The sequence below is a fragment of the Chlorocebus sabaeus genome, chromosome 10, assembly GCF_047675955.1.
Source record: "Chlorocebus sabaeus isolate Y175 chromosome 10, mChlSab1.0.hap1, whole genome shotgun sequence".
NCBI classification, from domain to species: Eukaryota; Metazoa; Chordata; class Mammalia; order Primates; family Cercopithecidae; genus Chlorocebus; species Chlorocebus sabaeus.
In genome coordinates this window covers 83,821,630-83,843,758 of record NC_132913.1, presented here as the reverse complement: position 1 = coordinate 83,843,758, position 22,129 = coordinate 83,821,630, and the positions used below count along the sequence as shown (strand labels likewise).

The following is a 22,129-nucleotide window of genomic DNA, read 5'->3' as shown; positions in this document are numbered from 1 at the left end:
GAGCCCAGGCCATGGAATTGATGGCACATATGACTAAACGTTAGAGGAATCTATAGCAGCAGCAGCAGCAGCAACTATGAGGAGGTCAAATCAGCTAGGAAGCAATGCTGGGCCCCTTGCAAGCGGAGAGATCAAACTGTGAGATCAAACTGTGAGTCACAGCAGCCACAGGCGTCAGTTGCTATAAGTGGAATCATCAGGGTGGGACCAGTCAACCTTCTGCAGTCCAGGCAACCCAGACGGCCACTCCCCATGAGAGGCCAGTACGCTCAAGGATGCCATGTGGACAGCTGGATCCAGCAACCAAGCCACTGACATGCAATCACAGAAGCCACCATTGCCACCTTTCCTCCCAGCCATTAGCTTGAGAGTGGAGACAAATCTGGGAGACTGAGCCTTGCCAAACTAAACAAATTGAGAATTAATCTAAATAGAATCCTTTAACCATTATATCAGACTAATTTTATCGGGTTGGCTTTTTTTTCTTAGATTAAAAAAATGTTTTTGTTACCAAGCAAGAAAGATGAATCATACACACAAAAGAAAATGAAAAATAAGCATTAATAATAATAACACCTTTGCAACAGAATCATAAATATATTTACATTACACCCATATCATTGTATTGGTCCCTGGAATACTTAACTTTTTTGAATAAATGGATAAATGAAGGTCATAAAAATAATACTTTTTGTGAAACTTGGTATGGGCAAATACTACTGTAAAGAATCTTAAAAACAAGGTGATGGTGGACAGAATCTCTGATACAGTCAGCACTTTTGTACTTGCTGTTTCCCTTCTTCTCCTTGTCCTTCTCCTTCTTTTGAGACAGAGTCTTCCTCTGTTCCCCAAGCTGGAGTGCAGTAGTGACATGATCGTAGCACACTGCAGCCTGGACCTCCCAGGGTTAAGTAATCCTCTCACCTAGCCCCCTGGACTCAAATGATCCTCCCATCTTGCTCTCCCAAAGTATTGGGATTACAGCATGAGCCACTGCACCTGGCCTGTTTCTCATGACTGCTTGTTTGGTTCTTTTTCTCAGGTCTTTATTTAAAAGTCATCTTCTCAGGGAGGGTGTTTCACTTTACTATCTAATATTCCAACACCTTGAAAACTTTCTATCTCCGTTGTCTTCTCTTTTCTTATACTTATGTGAACATAATTTACATTTTTAAATTTATTTGTGCTTAGGAGAAGTAACACTAGCAGTTCTGACAACTCCCTAATGAGTGGCTTAACATGAGAAATGGTTATTTCTTATACAAGTAACAAGTCTGGGGTAAGTGGAACTATTCTCTTGGGTAGCTCTTTTCCACGTGAAACTCAGAAAGCCAGACTTCCATGTCGCAATGCTGCTATCTTTCAAAATGTGGCCTTTCATGGTCTCTAGGGAAGGGAGAAAGGGAGACAGAGAAGGCACGTTATGTAAATTCACCATCTCAACCCAGATGTGACCTATATTAGTTCTGCTTACATTTCACTGGATAGAGTTAGTCACATTGCCATTTAACTACAAGAAAGCCTGGGAAATATATAGAAGGATATACTTATTGGTAAAGACCAATATATTGCCTTCTGGTAACCAAATATCCATTTTAGGGAAACAAACGAGTGAAGTCTCTGACTGTGGGTGAGATCTAAGTAGCTTAACACTTTCTTGCTCACATTACAGGACCCCACCAAATGATGGCTCAGGGATCCAGTCTTCCATTTTGTGAGGATATCTTTTCAACGCATGGCCTCTGTGGTTTCCAGTGAAGGCAAAGAGAATGAGAGAAGTCACACTATATTCTTAATCTTCACAGCCACAAGTGACACCCATCAAAACTGCTTAAATTCTATTTGCCAGAAGTAGTCACATGGCTATCCTAATTGCAAAGGAGGATGGAAAATGTAGAAGAACACATGGATTTTGCAAGCACTGACACTCTGCCACATGTTGCTTATTATTCGATCTCTGCTTCCCTATCCCACTAGAACATCAACATCACAAGGGCAGGGATTTTTGTCTATTCCCTTCACCTCTGTATCCTCGATAGTTAGAAGAGATCCTTTCTCATTAGTAAGTGGTTATTAAATATTTACTTAAAGAATATGTGAAATGGAGAACCCAGAGAGATTCTCATCATTGGTAATGAGTGAGAATTAGAAGACAGAAAGAAAGGATACTGAGCAACCAAAACAGATATCACAGAATTTATGCACCAAAGTTCATGTCCATTATCCACTGAACCTCCTCCCTCCCACAGCCATTTTAGACAAAGTTCTAATATTTATTTAGTCTGTCAATTCCATACAAGACTATAAGCAGGAAATCAGAATGTGATAAGAAAGATTATCAAGAAAGGAAAAAAATGAGTGGTGACAGGAAAAAATTGCAAGGTCCTAGAGAAAAAGTTACTCCTAAAGTACCACCACAACAAAAAACCCGATAGTAGCCTGAGGCCATTTAGGGTAAGGGCAAGACTACTTACACATACAAGCTTCTAAGAGTATCACTGAATTAGAGTATGATAAATAAATCATAGCCACTATGAAAATAATGAGTCAATTATATTTAGTATACTTTCTTTAAAAAGGCAGAAACGTCATAATACATCTAAGAATATATTTTGGCATTCAAATGGATATCCTTTGGTCATTCTACAAATTCCCCGGCTGTAACTATTAATTCATTCTCTTAGGATGGTTGACAGATAAAATACTACAGAAATGACTCTCTCAAGGCAATATTGTGCTTAAATTAGTCATCTCTTCAATTGGAAGCTCCCACATTTTTTGAGATGGAGTCTCACTCTGTCACCCAGGCTGGAGTACAGTGGTGTGATCTTGGCTCACTGCATCCTCAGCCTCCCAGGTACAAGCGATTCTCCTACCTCAGCCTCCGGAGTAGCTGGGATTATAGGCACCCACCACCACATCTGGCTAATTTTTGTATTTTTAGTAGAGACTGGGTTCCACCATGTTGGCCAGGCTGGTCTCGAACTTCTGACCTCAAGCGATCCACCTGCCTTGGCCTCCCAAAGTTCTGTGATTACAGGCATGAGCCACGGTGCCTGGCCTGGAAGCTCCCATTCTTTGAATACAACACAGATTAGGTCACACTGAGGACAGATTCAGGTTCTGTGGAGACTGAAGATTATATAATTCAGGACACCCCTTCCCTCCTCCTCCCTTCCCCCTCCCCTTTCCCTCCCCTCCCTTTCTCTTCCCCTTCCCTTCCCCACTCCTTCTCCTTCCCCTCACCTTCCCCTTCCCCCTTCCCCTCCCTTTCCCCTCCTCCTTCCCCTTCCCCTCCCACTTCTCTCCCCTCCCCTTCCCTCCCTTCCCTTCCCTTCTTTTATTTTCTTTTTTTGAGACAGAGTTTCACTCTTGCAGCCCAGGCTGGAGTGCAATGGCATGATCTTGGCTCACCGCAACCTCTGCCTCCCAGGTTCAAGCAATTCTCCTGCCTCAGCCTCCTGAGTAGCTGGGATTACAGGCGCCTGCCACCACGCCCAGCTAATTTTTTGTATTTTTAGTAGAGACAGGGTTTCACCATGTTGGCCAGACTGGTCTTAAACTCCCAATTCAGGACACTCTTTAAGAAAAAAAATACACATTATAAATACAAAGTGAGGTACCGAAAATAATATATATCCAGAATAAAAAAATTCACAGCAATTTACACATTTAAAAAATCTTACAAGGCTGGGCATGGTGACTCATGCCTGTAATCCCAGCACTTTGGGAAGCCGAGGGGCGTGAATCACTTCAGATCAGGAGTTTGAGACCAGCCTGGCCAACATAGTTGAACCCAGTCTCTACTAAAAATACAAAAATTAGCCAGATGTGGTGGTGGGTGCCTGTAATTCCAGCTACTCTGGAGGCTGAGGTAGAATTGTTTGAACCTGGGAGGTGGAGGTTGCAGTGAAACAAGATCGCACCACTGCACTCCAGCCTGGGCGACAGTGACACTCCACCTCAAAAAAAAAAAAAAAAAAGAAAAGAAAAGAAAAGAGAGGAAAAAAAAAACCTTACAAGTATTAGACCACCAAGTACAGAAAAATACCATGATCTTTAAATTAATTAACTGCCTGACATACTTCTGTGATACGTTTTTCCTACGTATTTCAGCTTTATACTCTGATTTATTCTTCATATGAAAATGATTTTGTGACATTATGTTCTACAAAGTTAATAGATATTCCAGTGTTTTCACTAGTAAAGTTGACTAAAATTTGTTTTTATTATTGGTAGTTTAGAGGAGTTTCTTTTGAGTCCACAATGCATTATTGGGAAAGTAACATATTTTTAGGATTGTTTTCAAGTTTAGGAAGATCACTATTAAATTTATTTCACATATAAACAATAAGATGTGGGAGGGTTTTCCATATTCTAGTCCTGAATCCGTACATACATTTCAAACATCATTTACCCCGTTACCCATATACTTCTGTGCTGAGTGCTGAAGAATGCAGTTATTAATACTTGGTGGCATAATTTTTGTGTCACAACACTGAAGGGCCCAAGTGACTGTAAGTCTTTGCACAGTCAAAATAGATGTCACTGTTACAACTTTAATGCCCACAGACCACATAAATGTATTCCACCTAACCAACTCAACTTCCCTTTAGCCAGATCCCCACAAATGTCCACAATCACTCCACTTCTTTCAGAACAAGGGGTATTAGGACAACAGGGAAGTTAGAATGAAAAGAGACAGCAGTCTTGTCTTAATTCAAGCTGCAATAACAAAGCATCCTAGACTGGGTGGCTTATGAACAACAGAAATTTATTTTTCACAGCTCTGGAGGCCGGAAGAATGAGATCAGGGTGCCCGTAGGTTGTGCTGTGGGTGGGAAGGCCCTCTTCCAGTTGCAGACTGCCATCTTTTCTTTGTATCCTCAAGAGGCAGAAAGAGGGTGAAGAGCTCTTTTGGGTTTCTTTTAATAAGGGCCCTTATTCCATCACCTCCCAAAGGCCCCATCTCCTAATACCATCACATTAGGGGTTAGGATTTCAACACATGAATTTGGGGGAGCACAAACATTCAGTCCACTGCAAATTGCTTCAGGTTAAAATATATGACTTTGGAAGCTTTTACAAAAATATAAGACCACATGAACATGTCTCTCAGGCTCCTTCTGTGTTGTTGGAAGAGGGCTGGAGTATGAGTTTCCTGGAATCTGCCTTTGGGTTTAGCTTTGGCCATATGCTTCAGAAGGAGCAGTCCCAAATCTGAGCACATCTGTAGAAGGGAAGCAATCTAGGATGACGAAGGGTCAGGACACATCGCCATATGACTTCTGGGTCATGCAAAGATCTTGGAAAAGAGACAATTCAAGTGGTTCACAAGTTTGTTTTTAGTGCTTGGAGTACTGTCAGGTGGAAGAAGTATTTTAACTCAATGTAAGCGATCATTTCCTAATGTCAGGGCAGTTTCAAAGCAGAATTGACCAGCTTGTGAAATACTGAGTTCTATTTAAGCGAATGGCTCCACGAGAGGATAAGTGAGACCCGGTCAGAGATCCTGTGAAGGGGAGTGGTGGTGATGACAAATGGGGAGTGCAATGTGAAAGAACCTGCCTAATCTTTACACACCTTTGCAAGTCTGAGATTTTTAGGATGACTTTGCTATTAATGTTCTTTGATGCCTTAGTCCCGGTTTTAATGGTTCATATGTAGAAAGTTTTAAAGGTAGTTGGGGTGACTTTTAAAGTGAGACAAAAATGTTTTTTAAAACCTAGGGCAGCAATAGTGATTCACTTAACCTGTATTCATTTTTAGGGTTCTTCTTTTCCCCTCCCTCCCTAACCTCCTCCTCTTCCTTTTCTTCTCTTTCTCTCTCTTCCTCCCTCCCTCCTTTCCTTCCTTCCTTCCTTCCTTTTCTTTCTTTTTCCTCCTCCTCCTCCTCCTCCTCCTTCTTCCTTTTCCTCTTCTTTTTTGACAAGGTGACAGGATCTTGCTCTGTCTTCAAGCTGGAGTGCATTGGTGCAATCACAGCTCATTGCAGTCTTGAAATCCTGGGCTCAACTGATCTTCCTGCCTCAGCCTCCAGAGTAACTGGGATTACAGGTTCAGGCCAGCATGCCTGGCTATTTTTATTTATTTTTTAATGTATTATACTTAAGTTCTGGGATACATGTGCAGAACGTGCAGGTTTGTTACATAGGTATACACGTGCCATGGTGGTTTGCTGTACCCATCAACCCATCATCTACATTAGGTATTTCTCCTAATGTGATCCCTCCCCTAGTCCCCCAACCCCCAAAAGGCCCCTCCTTCCTGATGTGATGTTCTCCTCCCTGTGTCCATGTGTTCTCATTGTTCAACTCCCACTTATGAGTGAGAACATGCAGTGTTTGGTTTTCTGTTCCTGTGTTAGTGGGGTCTCACTATGTTGCCCAGATTGGTCTTAAATGCCTGGCTTCAAGAGATCCTCCTGCCTCAGGCATGATTACAGGTGTGAGCCACCGCACCTGGCCCATTTTGAATAAAATGTAACATAGCGGTTAATCCACACAGGAAGCTAAGGATTGCAGGTGTGAGGTTGCTGGATTTGAGTAAGTTGTAAAGGAGAACATCATGTGGGAATGAAGCTCTAGGATCCCCGATCTTCCCGCAAGAACTGGAATTGGGTCTTTTGTGCGGTGGGTTCCTTGATTCTGTGGAGGAGCCTAACATGATGCCTGGGCTGACAGATCCAGGGGACTAAGGAGTCAGGGCTCCTTTGCGACATGTGACAAAACACAGCTGACACTGACTTGAAATAAAAGGGAGAGAATTTATGGTTTCAAGGGTAGAGTTCACTGCAGACACATCTACCTCCTGAGGTTTCTCAGAGAGTGAGACATCACCCTCTCACCCTCAGCTTTTCTTCCCTCAAAGGTGGCTTCATTGGCATGCACTGTTGGTCCTCGTTACCGTAGGCTTATGTCCTTCCAATTTAATTATACCAGGTTAAAGAGCTTATTTTTCTGCAGTAATACATCCAGACCGAGTTCCCGGATCAACATGCCCATCCCAGAACCGATCACTGCGGTCCGGAAGATGACTGGCTAGTTCTGGAGGCTGAGGGTGGGAGGTGTCAGTACCCTGGAGCCACAAAGACTCATTGTGGGTGAGGGGGAAGGGCAGTTCCCACAGGAATAATGAACTGCTGTTACCAGAAAAGGCGGAGTGATGGATAATATTGAGCACACATACTCAAAAGTCCCAAAGGAATGGATATCCATTATTTGGGGACTTACTCCATATGGATATAGTTAAATTGTAAAACGGAATAAATCTTCCCTATATCTGGATAGACGCAAGGGTGGGTAGGGAGGGACACAATATATTTACACTTTAGCATTTTTACTTTTTCTCCTACGTGGGACTGGCTTGATGAAGACGCTATAGACGTAAATAGCCGAAAGTATTAATACAGTAATTTTAAATTTTAGTGCCCTGTTTAGGCAAAGTATCCCGGGAACGCTTTCAACAATCCAGTTTTTTCATCGTGACCACACCCTTTGTGTGTGACATGAGTATTACCGTCTTGCCCTTGCAGTTGGGGAAACCGAGGCATGACACTCCCCTACTCAGCTGTCTGGTGGGGTTGAGGAACAGTGTTGTCTGCATGACCTCAGAGGGTCTCCTGCATCCTCCGCGACGCCTCTAGGAATCCTCCTGTCCTTCGGCTTCGTAGAAGGAGAGCAACTCAGGCTCCGCCGCAACCGCGGGACTCGTCCTCTGCCCAGCTGCACCCGCCCCGTTCTTCCGCTCCTTCCTCAGGGAGGTCCCGTTGGCCAAGGTCTGGCTGTCCCTCCTGTCCTCTGCCCCCGCCTCCCTTCCACCGGTCCCCGACGTGCCGGCAGCTCCCAGCCCAGCCTTCCCGCAGGGCGGTGGGGACAGATGCCGCCGAAGCGTCTAGCGGGAGGGGCGCCGGCGCGGCTGGAGGTGAGGGGGCCAGGCCCTTTGCTCTCCGCCGACCGGGGCGCCGCGGCTGGAGCTGCCGCCGGGCACCCGGGCGGGAGGAAGGTGGTGGCGGGGAGCGGTGAGAGGGTGGCTACACGGGCTGGCCGGCGCCTGGAGAGGGAGCAGCGGGGAGCCGGGAGCTGCGGGGCCGCTCGGGGCTGCGCCGCGCTCGGCCACAAACCTCCCGGAGGCGCAGGACCCCCGGCGCCCTCCCGAGCGCGGGCGGGAGCCATGGCTTCGCGCGTTCCCGCCGCCGCTGCTGACTCGACACAATCGGCGGGTCGCGCGGGGGCCGCAGCGTAACCCGGGGGTGGGCGGCGGCGCGGAGCCGCCTCGGGAGCTCTCGGTGTCGCTGGGAGCTAGGAAGATGCCAGCACAAAGGCGAGCCGAGACCCAGCCCGCTGCGGAGGGCGGCGGGAAGAGCCACTGAGGGGCGCGCCGGGCGCGCTCTGCCCTGCGCCGCGTCTCTCCGGGCGCTTCTCGCGGTCTCGGGGTCGGGGACTGCAGCGCAGAGACTCTCGGCTCCGTGGCAGCGGCCGCAGCAGCCGGGAGCTGCATGCAACGCGCGGCGGCGCCCCCGGCCGCTTGCTTTCTCCGCGGCGCGCACTGACCGGCCGGAGGGCACCGGGGCCGCGGGTCCGGGCGACTGCGGGGGCGCCCCCCGCCCCGCGGCCCGGTCCCCACCCACAGCCCGCGGCGACGGGCGCAGAGCCCAGGTGAGCGCGCGGCCCTCGCCGCAGGTAGCGGACGGCGGGAGGTGGCTTTGTTTTTCCTCCCTTGCGCCCCGGCGCGGTCATTCATTTGACATTTCGGTTTCCGCTGCCCAGAAACGCGGGCGAGAGACACCAGGATGTGTTTGATGGTTTGGTTCTCCCGGGAAACTGGGACTTTGGGGTCTATTTGAGCATCAGTTGAGGGAGAGGACGCTTCATTTCCTTTTTGGTTGGGAATGTGCAGTGAACATCCTCTGCTGGAGCTTGGGGCCTGGAGGAAACTGGGGCTGCAGATTTAGACGTAGACGTTTCCGAGGACGCGCGACTGCAGAGGTCTGGCTCTCTCATGCCTTGTCTTCTCTATTAGCAGCGCTTGGGTGCTTTTCGTCGTTTATTATTATTAATTTAGAGAACATCTTTACAGGCACATTTATTTCTTCTAGAGTTAGAAGTCTTTGGAGTCAGTAGAGAGAGCTCACAATTAGAGTTACAAGGGTTCAATCGATATTAAACTTCAGGAAGGAAAACATTTGTGATCATTACAGATAGAGGTGGACAGCATGCAAACTTCGGGGGCCTTTAGCTTTTTGGATACGATTTCTGCTTTCACTGTCCTAGACTCACGCAAACTCTGTTTTTCGTATATGTATGCCTTTGTGAAAGTGTGAAACTTGTCTTTTCTGGAGTAGTGTTCTATAGTTTGTCATTTAGAAGAAGAATATTTTAGTGTAATTAGTAGAGCCCTCCATGTGTTTGTCTTATAAATATATGATTTTCTTTTTACTGTTTCTCCTGTTCCCTCAAGGGTTCATTTCTTCTGTTGCCTAGAGAGAGCTTTTTTTCTCTCTCTTCCCAACAGATGGCTGTATATTCCAAGAGGTTATCTTTAAAATGACACACACATTATCTACAAAGAAAGAAAGATCAGTTATTGACCTTATCTTTGGAGTTATTAAAATAAAAGGCCTAATCTGGATGGGGATATTATTGATGGTGTGAAAATCTGGAGTTTGCTAATCTGTTTGGTCATCTGAAGATTCCTGCGGGGATTGTTTATATAGCGTGGGAGACAGATGGCATCCCTAGCTGACTAGAGAAGCCAGTCATAAAGGGTCATTGTATTCTTCAGAAATTATCCACTTCACTATTAGAGGTGGGGTAGGGTGGGGTGGAGGATGGCAAAGACATAATTTTGATCTCTTAAAGGAGACACTATAACATTATCGTCCAGCAGTCTAACCAGCTTTAATTTTTCTTTTTGTTGAATATTCAAAAAGTGCCAATTGAGCTATTTGTTTTGATTATTTCATTGGTACATTTTGGCTTCAGTGTGGTTGTGTGAAGCAGTTTATTAGCAAAAATGTCTTTGAACTTAAAAATAATCATGCTGCTTCTGGGGGAAAATCAGTTGCACCTTTCTTAGCTCTTGTATGTAAATGGCCCCTTGGACTCAAACCGTCTCTTGTCTGACTTTAGTCTGCATTAGTTTGAATCCAGTTTCCTGCACCATCTCCATGACAGGTGGTTTCTTAATTCCCAGCATTTGGCGGCAGACTCTGAGGTCTGGGCAGTACTGTACTTCCATGATGATTTCCCAGCCTAAGACATTCGCTTCACCATCGCTCTACCACTGTATTGGGCAACATTTGGCAATGAATCTTTATGAATGACTGTAGTGTCGGTAAAGAAATGAAAATCATTCTGAACATTTGAGATAAACCAGCTGGAGCTTTTCTGCGCCTACCACTGTTGTGGATTATCTACGTGCTGTAGATTGCAACCAGATCACAAAACTGGTTTTCCGTCGTTATGAATGCGAAGGAAAATATTAAGGTAAATTAACATTTGCCAGCCACAGGACTAAATTTAGTGAAGAATATGGGCAATGTTTGACCCCTCTGAACAGGAGGCAAGAAATAAAAGTAAGCACTGGTTCTGTTTCACTTGGGCAATGTGATCTTGGGAGAAAAGCCTATTTTCTTACTCTTTTAAAAGGCTTTTGCAACACTGATTTCAGTCAAAGGCGAAGAAACCAAGGTTGTTACCTATAGTTGAGGACAGATGCTTTGGCGTTTTCTCCTAGATCAAGGTGTTTGCAGGAGAGGTGGCTTTTGGGATCTTCCCAGTTTTAATATGTGCCTACACATCAATGAAATGATCTTGCATTCAAAATGTTTGTTAAACCTATATGGTTGGATTATCTGTGTAACCTCTAACCAGGTGCCAGGTGGCTTTCTCTGTTGTAAAGTGTTCCTTTAAGAGAAACCAGAGGCTCCTCGCCTGGGGCTTGCTGTGGGCCTGGCCTGGATCCACATTCTTGTGCATTGCTGACTGCTTTCTTGGGAAAAACTGGAACCAGTTTTGCTTGGTGTGTTGGATAGGGAATGGCAGCGTTGGGTGAAAACCTTTCCAGCTCTGTTATCAAAAGCCAGGCCTGGCCTGAAAGAGGGAGGACTGTGTTTGAAGTTTGATTGATTTAACAGAGGCAGAGGTTGCTTCATTACACACAGGATGCCTTTTGTATCAGGATATGAATGAGAGATTAGAAAGGTGACCAGATGCCCTGCTTTGCTTGTGACAGTGCCAGTTTATTCCTGTTGATTTATCTTAATTATCAAAAGCACCCCCTTTCACGTGCAAAAAGGCCCTGGTTTGGGTGATAAGTTAATTATCTGGTCACCCTAGGTATTAAGGAATCCTGAATTTTTTTCATCGCCCCTCTTCCGACACCAGATTTTGAGTCTTGCTTTATTTCAGTCTTTTATTTATTAAATGTAAAGATAGAAAATCAGAAAAAAATTAAACCTGAAAAATACATAAGAAAAAATGAAATAGGAGGAAGAAAGATAGGAGAATGAGATAATTGCTTGTCATCTATTTATACACATAGTGAATAAAATGGTTTTATTCTTAAATTATTAAGTGTCTGCCATGGCTGTAAGCCCATATTATTATTGTCTTCAAGCGCCATACAAATTAGCACCTGTCCATATATCTAGAGCTGACTCTAATTGGGACAAATCCTGTGATTTGGGAGAGCAGTTTCTATAAAACCTGTTTGCAGACCTGATGGTTACCATGGCTCTTAGAGATAGGAATGCAAGTTTCAAAATCTAGTGTCTGGTCCAGATCTTGGATATTTACTGAGATTCCAGAACACAAGTGTTGTTGTGAAGACTTGACTCCTCATTCTCTTAGTTTCCAAGTTCTCTGGGACATAAGGATAATAGGAGGGCTTTTGTTTTCTGTACTCTCTTGTGTCTCCAGCGTTTGGTTTGGATCTCAGCTTTTCATACAGAGGGGTTGCAGAGAGGGAGAACTGGTGTGTCTGTTCACCACATGAAAATTCTCATGGGGTTTGACATGATGCAGGTGACCTGGCAAGGGTTTGGGTTCTTTACCAAAGTTAGATATATGAAGTTTGTGGCATTTGCTTCTGCAGTAGTTGCTATGCTCCTTTACCAAAGAATTGTGTGTGTGTAACACAGCTCACTTGCTATGTTGGCCAGTGGATGTTACAATTAATTATGGCTGTCACCCTTCCCACACTCACTCCACTTAAGTCCTCAAAAGCTTGGTCATCATGTCTAAATAAGAAGAAATTTGTGTGTGTGTGTTTTTTTTTTTTTTTTTTTTTGAGACAAGGTCTCACTCTGTTGCCTAGACTGGAGTGCAGTGGCATAATCTTGGCTCACCACATCTTCTGCCTCCTGGGTTCAAGCGATTCTTGTGCCTCAGCCTCCCAAGTAGCTGGGATTACAGGCACGCACCACTAACATTGACACATTTTTGTGTTTTTAGTAGAGATGGGATTTCACCATATTGGCCAGGCTGGTCTTGGACTCCTGACCTCACATGATTCACCCTCCTCAGCTTCCCAAAGTATTGGGATTACAGGCATGAGCCACCATGACCAGCTTATATGTCTTTTTTATAAGTAAGATGACTATATAATTAAAAAAAATCCAGACAAGGACACTTTTGAGAGTAAAATATGGTACTAACTGGAAAGGGCATTAGATCAACAAGTATAAACTGAGACTGTGCCAGGAACACTAGGATTTATGGCTATTCTAACTATGACTGAAGTCATAAGCTTTTATATGTATTATATCCATATGATAGAGAAATGTCCTTAGCTTCTTCTAGGCTTGTTCAACATATATGTTTATGTGTGTGTATGCAATGTATGTATAGATAAACATTGATAATGTATCTATAGATATGTGCATTGTAGGTTTGAAATAAACTACTTAAGAAGTCCTAGTAATTGGACATTTATGGCCTTATCTCTTTCATTGGTTGACTTCTTAACTAAACTCTTTGGATCTAGCCTCTCCAAATTTTAAATCATCTCCTGAGCTTGTCTATTTTGATACCATTCTGTTGATGTAATTCTTTTGCTTAAAAACCTTTGATGGCTTGTCATTTTCTTTTTAATTCTCAAAGTAAGATCCATAGGCAGTTTGGTGGTTAGAAGGGAAAAGCAGTGAAAAAATTTAATTCATTCATCCATTCATTTATTTGTTCATTCAGCTAATATGTATTGAGCTCCGTCTGTGGCTTAGTCTCTGATCTAGGTGCTGGGAATATATCAATGAATAAAACAAAGATCCCTGACCTTGTGGAGTTTTCATTCTATTGGGGGCAGGCAGGTGGGAGGTGGGAGACAGATAATAAACCAAGTAACTAAATTATATATGGTGCTAGAAGGAGATGAGTGCTTTGGAAGAAAGAGAAAGTAGGACAGGGTAAGTGTGGTTGAGTAGGCTTCATGGAGAAGGCTTCATGGAGAAAGAGACCTTAAGCAAAGAGTTAAAAGGAGGTAAGAGAAGTTACTTAATACAGATACCTGAGGGATAGAGTTGCAAGATGGCCAGTGCAAAGGCCCTGAGAAAAGAATGTGGATATGTTCAAAGATTTGCAAGATCAGCACGATGGGGTGGAGTGACGAGGAGGGAGTCAGAAATGAGACCAGAAGGGTGATGTGGGTGTTGCAAAGCATGCAGGGCCTTGAGATAGGCCATTTAATTATGATTTCAGCACACATCCCCTTATGTTCTTAAAAGTTATTATCATATTTAAGCTTGTATTTGTGCTACAAAGACTGCACTGGTGAGTGCGTATAGCTTACATTTTGTTAATGGTCCACTTCATGTTTACTAATATAATTTTTATATCATTTATTTATTTTTTATTGTTAAAAGATTGTTTTTTGTTTTTGCTGTTCTTTTTTTTTTTTTTTTAACTGTACTTTAAGTTCTAGGGTACATGTGCACAACGTGCAGGTTTGTTACATATGTATACATATGCCATGTTGGTGTGCTGCACCCATTAACTCATCATTTACATTAGGTATATCTCCTAATGCTATCCCTCTACCCTCCCCCCTCCCCACAATAGGCCCCGGTGTGTGATGTTCCCCTTCGTTTTTGTTGTTCTTAAATTGTATTCCCATTTCACGAAATTAGATAAGTGGTTCAAAAGTAGTTCATTAAAGTGTAAAAATAGTGATGAAAATAGTACGGTAAATGCTACATTTCAGAATACGATAAACATAATTAGAGAACTGAATCCCACTGCAAATAAAATGGGAATACGTATGTGTAGAGACGAGGGAATCTGTGAGAGTGACCATTTCAGAACAGTAGCTGAAATTGAAAAGTGCAAATGGAAATATGACAATGACTATCTCAAAACTGTTTTTTTATTGGACTTGCTATCCCCATTAGGACCAAATGAATCCGTAATCATTGCCTGTTATGAAACTTTGTCCAATAGTGGCATGAAGCCATGGATGTTTCTGTGTCATTTTCGAACAAAGCACAGTGGCTTCTCTGTTATACTATTGAAGTTTTCTAGGACAAGCACACAATAATGCTTTCCTTTATAAAATTTATGTATTATATGGCTAAAGGTAGGTAAGAGACTATAATTCTATTAGCATCATTCAAGGATCCTTGTAGCAAAATAAGTATGAGTCATATTATTGAAGAGACATTTGGAAAATCAACTGGAAAGTTAAAGACAAACATCCTTAGAAAGAAACCAGAAGTTATTGACAAAACTCCTTTGTCAAATGACATGGTTGGCTGTGGCATAATATTAGTGGAGTGGAGTGTGGAAGAGCGATTACTATCAAGGGCACGCTAGCAGATATTTCACTTTATGGTTGGATGAAACCACCGATGTCATGCAGAGAATGAATCAGCTGTTGGCATTTGTTCAGAGATGAGTGCTCGGTGATGCTTTTGTTCATTTATCACTGAAAACTCGTGTTATAGGAAGAGGTTTTTTTTTGTTTTTGGTTAACCATTATTCATGAGATTGGAAAAGTTGCTCGGGACAGAACTGACAGGGTACTGGGCTCAGGTACAGATAAGGGGATGGCTTCGTGAAGAAAGGAAGTTGTACTTAGAAAGAAGCCAATCCACATGCTACCCACTTCATGAAGATGTAGTGCCTTCTGATCTTGAGGAAACACAAAAAGAAACAGTGGAAACTATGGATTCAGCCAAACTGTGGCCCCTGCATCTATGAGTTTGCTGTGCAAAGTGATGGGCAGTGAGGGTAAGACTGCTTCCCCAAGCTGACATATGCTAACTGCATAGTGGAAAGGTGCTTGTGTAATATTTTATCTGTGGAGTAAGATGTCTGTGGAGTGAGAAAAACATTTCCTTATGACGCTGATTAGAAATGATTTCTGTTATATCGAGTGCTATACCTAAGTCATATGCTTAGTCTGTGGTGAACCATGGCAAGGACAGAGAGGAAAGGGAGACTTATTAACAAATAAAACAATATGCCACAATCTTAGACTATGAAATTTTTTATTAGAGAGTTGGAAGTTCACATTGACTGTAAATTAAGGAAGCGATATCTTCAGTAATAGACGGCCATTTATATAATAAGGATAGTATCTCTCAGTGACCTGCTAGAAGAATAAGAGCTTAAAGTAATAGAACTTAGACCCAGCAAGTTTTGATGAGGAGTGGACACAAGTGTGTATCTGGTATTTGAGAGCATGTAGAGAACCATGGCGGGAGGGACCCAGACTTTTAGGATTTTGTACTAAGATATTGGGTGGCAGGGAGTACAGGCCGAAGGAGGTAGAGAAAACTGTCAGATTTCTTTGACAGTTAGATATGACCTTTCTTATATTTTTGCCTTAGGCTTCACTTCATTTCATCCAAATGGACTTCATACTCAAAGGTTTTTGGGGCATAATCTATATTGCCGTTGGCCTAATCTAGAAAAAATGAATGATTTCTTATGGTCTTATAGTAGTCTTGGATTCTTTCCGTATAGGCCCCCACCCCTTCCTCCCTCCAGTTTTTCCTCCCTTCTTCTCTTTCTCCTTCTCCTCCTTTGTTCTCTCCTTCTTTAAGCCATTGAGTTGGTATCTGTAAGCTAGATGAGCTAGAAGAGCTCATCTTCTGTATCACTGTTATCTAGGCAGATATATGTGCTATTCAGGGAACAAGGGAAAGGAGCCCCTAGGGAAGGGAAGTTCCGTACCTTGCTCAACTAACTCATCCTGATGTCTGATATCCAGCTATAGCATGCATTTAAATGTAAACTCCCATTCTTCAATAAAGACTCATTTCTTTTTTTCCCTCTTTGGACTTTTAGTAAAGATGGAGTCATTGTCTTTTGTTTAATAAGTTGTCTATTGTGATGGCTATTATTTAATACTAGGACAAAAGTCATTCATGCATTATTCATTGAACCTTATATGCCAGGCTCTATGCTAAGTAATGGGTGTAAAAGAGGTTCATAATCAGATATGGCTCTGTCCAGAGAAGACAGAATCTAATGGAAAACAGGCCTCACAGATATGAATAAATAAATAAGTAGATAATTGCAAAGCAAATATGGCAAAAATATGAATGTTTGTTAAATCTGAGTGTTGGTATGTATGGTATACCGCAGTAATATACTTAGCCCACAGTGAATCATGGCAAGGACAAAGAAGGAAGGAAAAATTATTATCAAGTAAAACAATATGCCACAATCTTAGACTATGACTTTTTTTTATTAGAAGTTAGAAGTCTACACTGACCGTAAATTAAGGAAGTAATATTTGGTATATGGGCTACTGTTATGTTAACTTCTTAACAATATGAACTTCTAAATGTATATTTTAAATATTTCATAAGCAACAAATGAGAAAACCTAGTTGGAAGTACATTAAGTGCTTTGTGGAGGTGGGCTTTGGCAGATAATATTGTGTAACTGAGACTTCCTTTAGATGGAGTGCTCAGGGAAAACCTGAAGTGTAATTCATCACTTGCCTATATAAGAGGGATGGGGATAATTTGGAAAGGGTTCAGGGAAGAGTCACAAAGACGATTGATGACAGAGTTGAAAATAGCCCTATGAGAACAGTCTTAGGGAACTGGGGATGCTGAGCAGAAATGGAATACTTAACCTAATGCAGTGATTTAGTTTTTTTTTTTTTTTTTAAGTTTATAGGGACTTTTACACATCTACCTTCTCTTCAGTTGTCTCCCATGATCAACAGCAGGCAAGACAAGTGATTCAATTTAGAATTATGGGTTAGAAGAGAATCAGAGTTTTGTTCTGCACTTGAGGAAAAATTGGAAAGGATCTGAGAGGTAAACTAGTTCAGCCTTTCGTAAAGAAATATCTCTTCAGTGTTTTTAACAGGTGGTCATCAGGTTTTTAGGAGATAGTTTCCATGCTTCCTCCATCAAGAATAGGGTGATGGTGAGTGGGACACTCTAGTTTACTTTAATTAGACAGGTCTTCTTCCTGTCCCATAAATACCCTAGACTCATCTCCACCTCAGTACTTTTACCACAGGAAGCAACTCCCACCTGGAATGCCCACCACTTCTACTTACTCTTTCAGGCCCCAGGTCTCCATTGCCCTCTGTATGCAATTTAAAAACAGTGGTTTTTGTCATTTTTCCCACCTCATTCTTCTGAAGAATATGCCATTCCTGGAATTCAATGTAATTTCCCTCGTCAGTGATTGACAGTAAGAATAAGGGTAGGGTAAGTATCTTATAGGAAGAGTTGGGAGGAATTGTGTTTAGCCTTCCACCCAGATGCTGATATGCTACCCTCTTGGGAATCACTCATTTGTAGCAATTAAAATCTTAATCATCTGCTGTTCTAGGTGGTGCACTAGTTATTGTTTTCCGTTAGTCTTCTTGCCAACTAGATTTTAAGCACTCTAAATATTTGGAAACTTGGCAGATGCCCATGTGTAATGCCCAGTATTGATCACATAGTGAATATTCAATAACCAATGCCTAATGGCTAAAGGAACGATCTATTTCTTCTTCATGGACCATTATGAAGGGTTGTTATTTATATAGATCAGATATTACTTGACACAGGATGCTAAAAAATTAACATTTTGGACTTTTAAAATGTCAGAAAGTCAAGTCTTGTAGGCCTAATTCATTCAGATAACTCTCATCTCAGACACTTTCTTCGTAAGTCTTCTAACTCCTTGCTATTCAAACTGTGGTCCACACAGTCCAGGCAGCATCAGGATCACCAGAGAACTTGTTGGAAATGCAGAATCTCAGGCTCCACACCAGATTTATTGAATTTGAATTTGCATTTTTTTCTTTCTTTCTTTTTTTTTTTGAGACAGAGTCTCTCTCTGTTGCCCAGGCTGGAGTGCAGTGGCACCATCTCTGCTCACTGCAAGCTCTGCCTCCCGGGTTCACGCCATTCTACTGCCTCAGCCTCCTGAATAGCTGGGACTACAGGTGCCCACCACCATGCCTGGCTAATTTTTTTTTTTTTTTTCATTTTTAGTAGAGACGGGGTTTCACTGTGTTAGCCAGGATGGTCTCGATCTGACCTCGTGATCTGCCTGCCTCAGCCTCCCAAAGTGGTAGGATTACAGGTATGAGCCACCACGCCCAGCCTCAATCTGCATTTTTAAAAGATCCTCACATATGTTGGATGCACAGTAAAGTTTGAAAAACATCATTTTAAATAATCAGAACTCAGAAATTTAGGAGTATTTATCTTCAAAGAGAAGTAAGTGTGGAAATGAATGAGTCTATGGATGAGATCCTCAGTGCCTTCTGCCATGTGGTCTGGAATTCTGCTACTTCATATAGGAGCTTGCCAGGCCAGAAGATGCTCGCAGGAGTTCCCTGGGGTAGTTCAGGTATGTAGGTGATATTTAGGATTGGTGATTACAGGAAGAGGAAGCAGTTGTTGGCATGAGAAACTAGGAGAGGTTGTCATAGGTAGAGGAGCATGGCAATGCAACCCTAAACCAAGAGATCGCTTTATGATTGGACACAACTTCTAACTCCCTGGACATGGACTTGTCTCAGACTCCAACATCTCCAGAGCCAACAGATCACAAATGAAACGAGCTGGATGTGTTGTACATGGTAGCCTTGTGGAGTGGTGAGGGTCATGGAGAGACATACTTCATCAAAAGGAAAGGCGATGTCCCCACTTGGCTCACATTATTGTTGCCACATGGGAATTTGGACCCAGCATGGCCAAATCTTCAGATTTTTCATATGAAGCTAAACTTAATTACATGTAAGTTTGTATGTAAACCATCTCTTGGGTGTAATTTGTTGGTAAGTAATTATACTGTTTTTAGAACAGCTCATGCCAAACGAAATTCATGTGCCGTTGTGCTGTCTGTGTCTGGTTTGCAGTACCTGTTCTGAATCAACTGAATGTATGAGGTGGTTTTGATACCTGGCTTCTTCAGTGCAGGGCACCAGGCACAGGCATTATGGATCTTTACGAAGAAAATGAAATAAAAAGACGTAAAGGAATGGAGCTGCATAGGCTTTGATGGCCTGACTTAAAATCTGTGATAATCTGAAGAACCTCAATGGTGTTTGAAGAAAGGGTTAGGTGCCTAACAGAATAAAATCTAGGTTTTGTAAAAGCAGTAGGCAGGGGTTGAGGCAAGGGTAAGGAAATACAGAAACAGAAAGTACTTGGCATCCTCAAGCTAGGATCACACACTGCAACAAAGCAGTCAAGGCGAGGATGCTGGACCACAGCTGGGACCTTCTTGTGCTGGAAGAGAAGTGTGACTGTAGCTAGAATTTGAGTTAGTTTGTCTTCAGCATCTGGTTATTGAATTTGGTGGCTACTGATACTGAATTTTGCTGAGTTTTCAATTGAAGTTTGTTGTGGCAAAATGACATATTTTGAGAGTGAAAACCAGGTGAAGAAGCCAAAATTCTTCCTAAAGATTTGCTACTTATTGTATTTGTTAGAGACTAAATTTCTCCAGGGTAAGGATAGTTTATTATTATTATTACCATTATTATTTTTGAGATGGAGTCTCGCTGTGTCGCCCAGGCTGGAGTGCAGTGGCGTGATCTCGGCTCACTGCAAGCTCTGCTTCCCGGGTTCATGCCATTCTCCTGCCTCAGCCTCCCAAGTAGCTGGGATTACAGGCTCCCGCCACCACTCCTGGCGAATTTTTTGTATTTTTAGTAGAGATGGGGTTTCACCGTGTTAGCCCGATCTCCTGACCTCGTGATTCACCTGCCTTGTCCTCCCAAAGTGCTGGGATTACAGGCATGAGCCACCGCGTCCGGCCATGGTTTATTATTTGTCTTTGCATCCCTAGCATCCATCACAGTCCAAATCAATGAATGTTTCTTGACCTGAACTGATTATAAGACAAAATAAAGTTTATTTTCTATCTTGGAAGTCTTTCTATAGGTGTTCATTTTCCTGACTAAATTTAAAAAAACAACTTTATTGAGATACAATTCATATACCATAAAATTCACAATGTTAAGGTGTGTAATTCAGTACTTATTATTTTTATCTTTTACTTATTTATTTTTTTGAGATAGGGTCTCACTCTGTCGCCCAGGCTGGAGTTTAATGGCGCGATCTCAGCTCACTGCAACGTCTGCCTCCCGGGTTCAAGTGATTCTGGTACCTCAGCCTCCCGAGTAGCTGGGACCACAGGCATGTGGCACCATGCCCAGCTATTTTTGTATTTTTAGTAGAGATGAGGTTTTACCATGTTGGCCAGGCTGGTCTTGAAGTCCTGACCTCAAGTGATTCTCCCTTCTTGGCTTCCCAAAGTGCTGGAATTACAGGTGTGAGCCATCGTGCCCGATCAATTCAGTACTTTTTAGTACATTCACAACAGTATGCAACCATCACCACTATCTAATTCCTGAACTTTTTCATCACCTCCAAATAGAAATTACATACCCATTAGTAGTCACTTCCCATTTTTCCTGCTCCCAAACTCATCAACCACTACTCTAGATTTGCCTATTCTGGACATTTTGTATGAATGAAATAATGTAGTATGAAGTCTTCTGTGACTGGCATCTTTCATTTAGCGTAATATTTTTAAGGTTTATGCATGTGTAGCATGTGTCAGTACTCCACTCCTTTAAATGACCAAATATTTCACTGTATGAATTTTGTTTATTTTGTTTATCCATCCATCAGTTGATGGACAATGGGATGGTCTCACTTTTCAGCTGTCATGAGTAATGCTGCTATGAACATTTATGTAACAGGTTTTGTGTGGATGTATGTTTTTAGTTCTTTTGCATATATACCTATGAGTAAAATTGTGGGCCATATGGTAATTCTGTGTTTTGAGGACCTGATTAACAGAAAGTAGGTGCAACATTTTATATTGTAATGAATGATGTATGAGAGCTCTAGTTTCGCCACCTCTTTCCCACTTATTTTATTTTATTTTATTTTTTGCCATTGTAGTGTGTGTGAAGTTGTATTTCATTAAGGTTTTAGTTTGCATTTCCATAACGACTAATGATGTTGAACATTTTTTTCATGTGCTTATTGGTTATGTATTTATCTTCTTTGAGGAATTGTCTATTCAAATTCTTTGCTAATTTAAAAAATAGGGTTGTCTTTTTATTGTTGAGTTTTAAGACTTCTTTGTATTATAGATACTAGACCCTTAAGAGATATATGCTTTGCAAATATTTTCTCCTGTTTTGTAGATTGTCTTTTCACTTTATTGATAGTGTCTTTTGAAGCAGAAAAGTTTATAAATTTAATGAAATCCAACTTACCTTTTTAAAAATGGTTCCTTGTGCTTTTGGTGTTATAACTGTCGTTGTTGGTCTTTAGTTGTTTTATCCATTAGGAAAAGTGGGGTATTGATGTCTCTGATTATTGTTGTCCATTTCTCCCTTTAGCTTTGTCAGTTTTTGCCCATGTATTTTGCTGCCTTGTTGTTAAGTGCATATATGTTTGCAATCATTATGTTTTCCTTTTCAATTGATCCTTTTATCATTACAGAATATCCTTCTTTGTCTTCAGGAACAATTTTTGTCTTAAAGTCTGTTTTGTCTGATACTAATATTATCACTCCAACTCTTTATTTTGGTTGCTGTTATCACAGTGTATTGGTTTGCTAGGGCTGTGATAGAGAGTACCACACTCTGGGTGACTTACACAACAGAAATTTATTTTCTTGCAGTTCTGGAGACTGGAAGT

General features: G+C 42.1%; 1 protein-coding gene across 2 annotated transcripts in view; it reads left to right on the top strand.

Moving 5' to 3' along the window:
- Positions 1–7,684: 7,684 nt before the first annotated feature.
- The window catches only part of HECW2 (HECT, C2 and WW domain containing E3 ubiquitin protein ligase 2), a 388,587-nt gene continuing 374,142 nt past the window's right edge, over positions 7,685–22,129 (top strand). The window contains exon 1 of one of the 2 annotated variants that reach the window (XM_007965716.3): positions 7,685–7,923. The gene's annotated coding sequence lies outside the window, so the exon portion shown is untranslated. Of the gene's footprint in view, positions 7,924–8,563; positions 8,658–22,129 lie in introns of those variants that run through there. The other variant, XM_007965715.3, reaches the window with a different exon arrangement.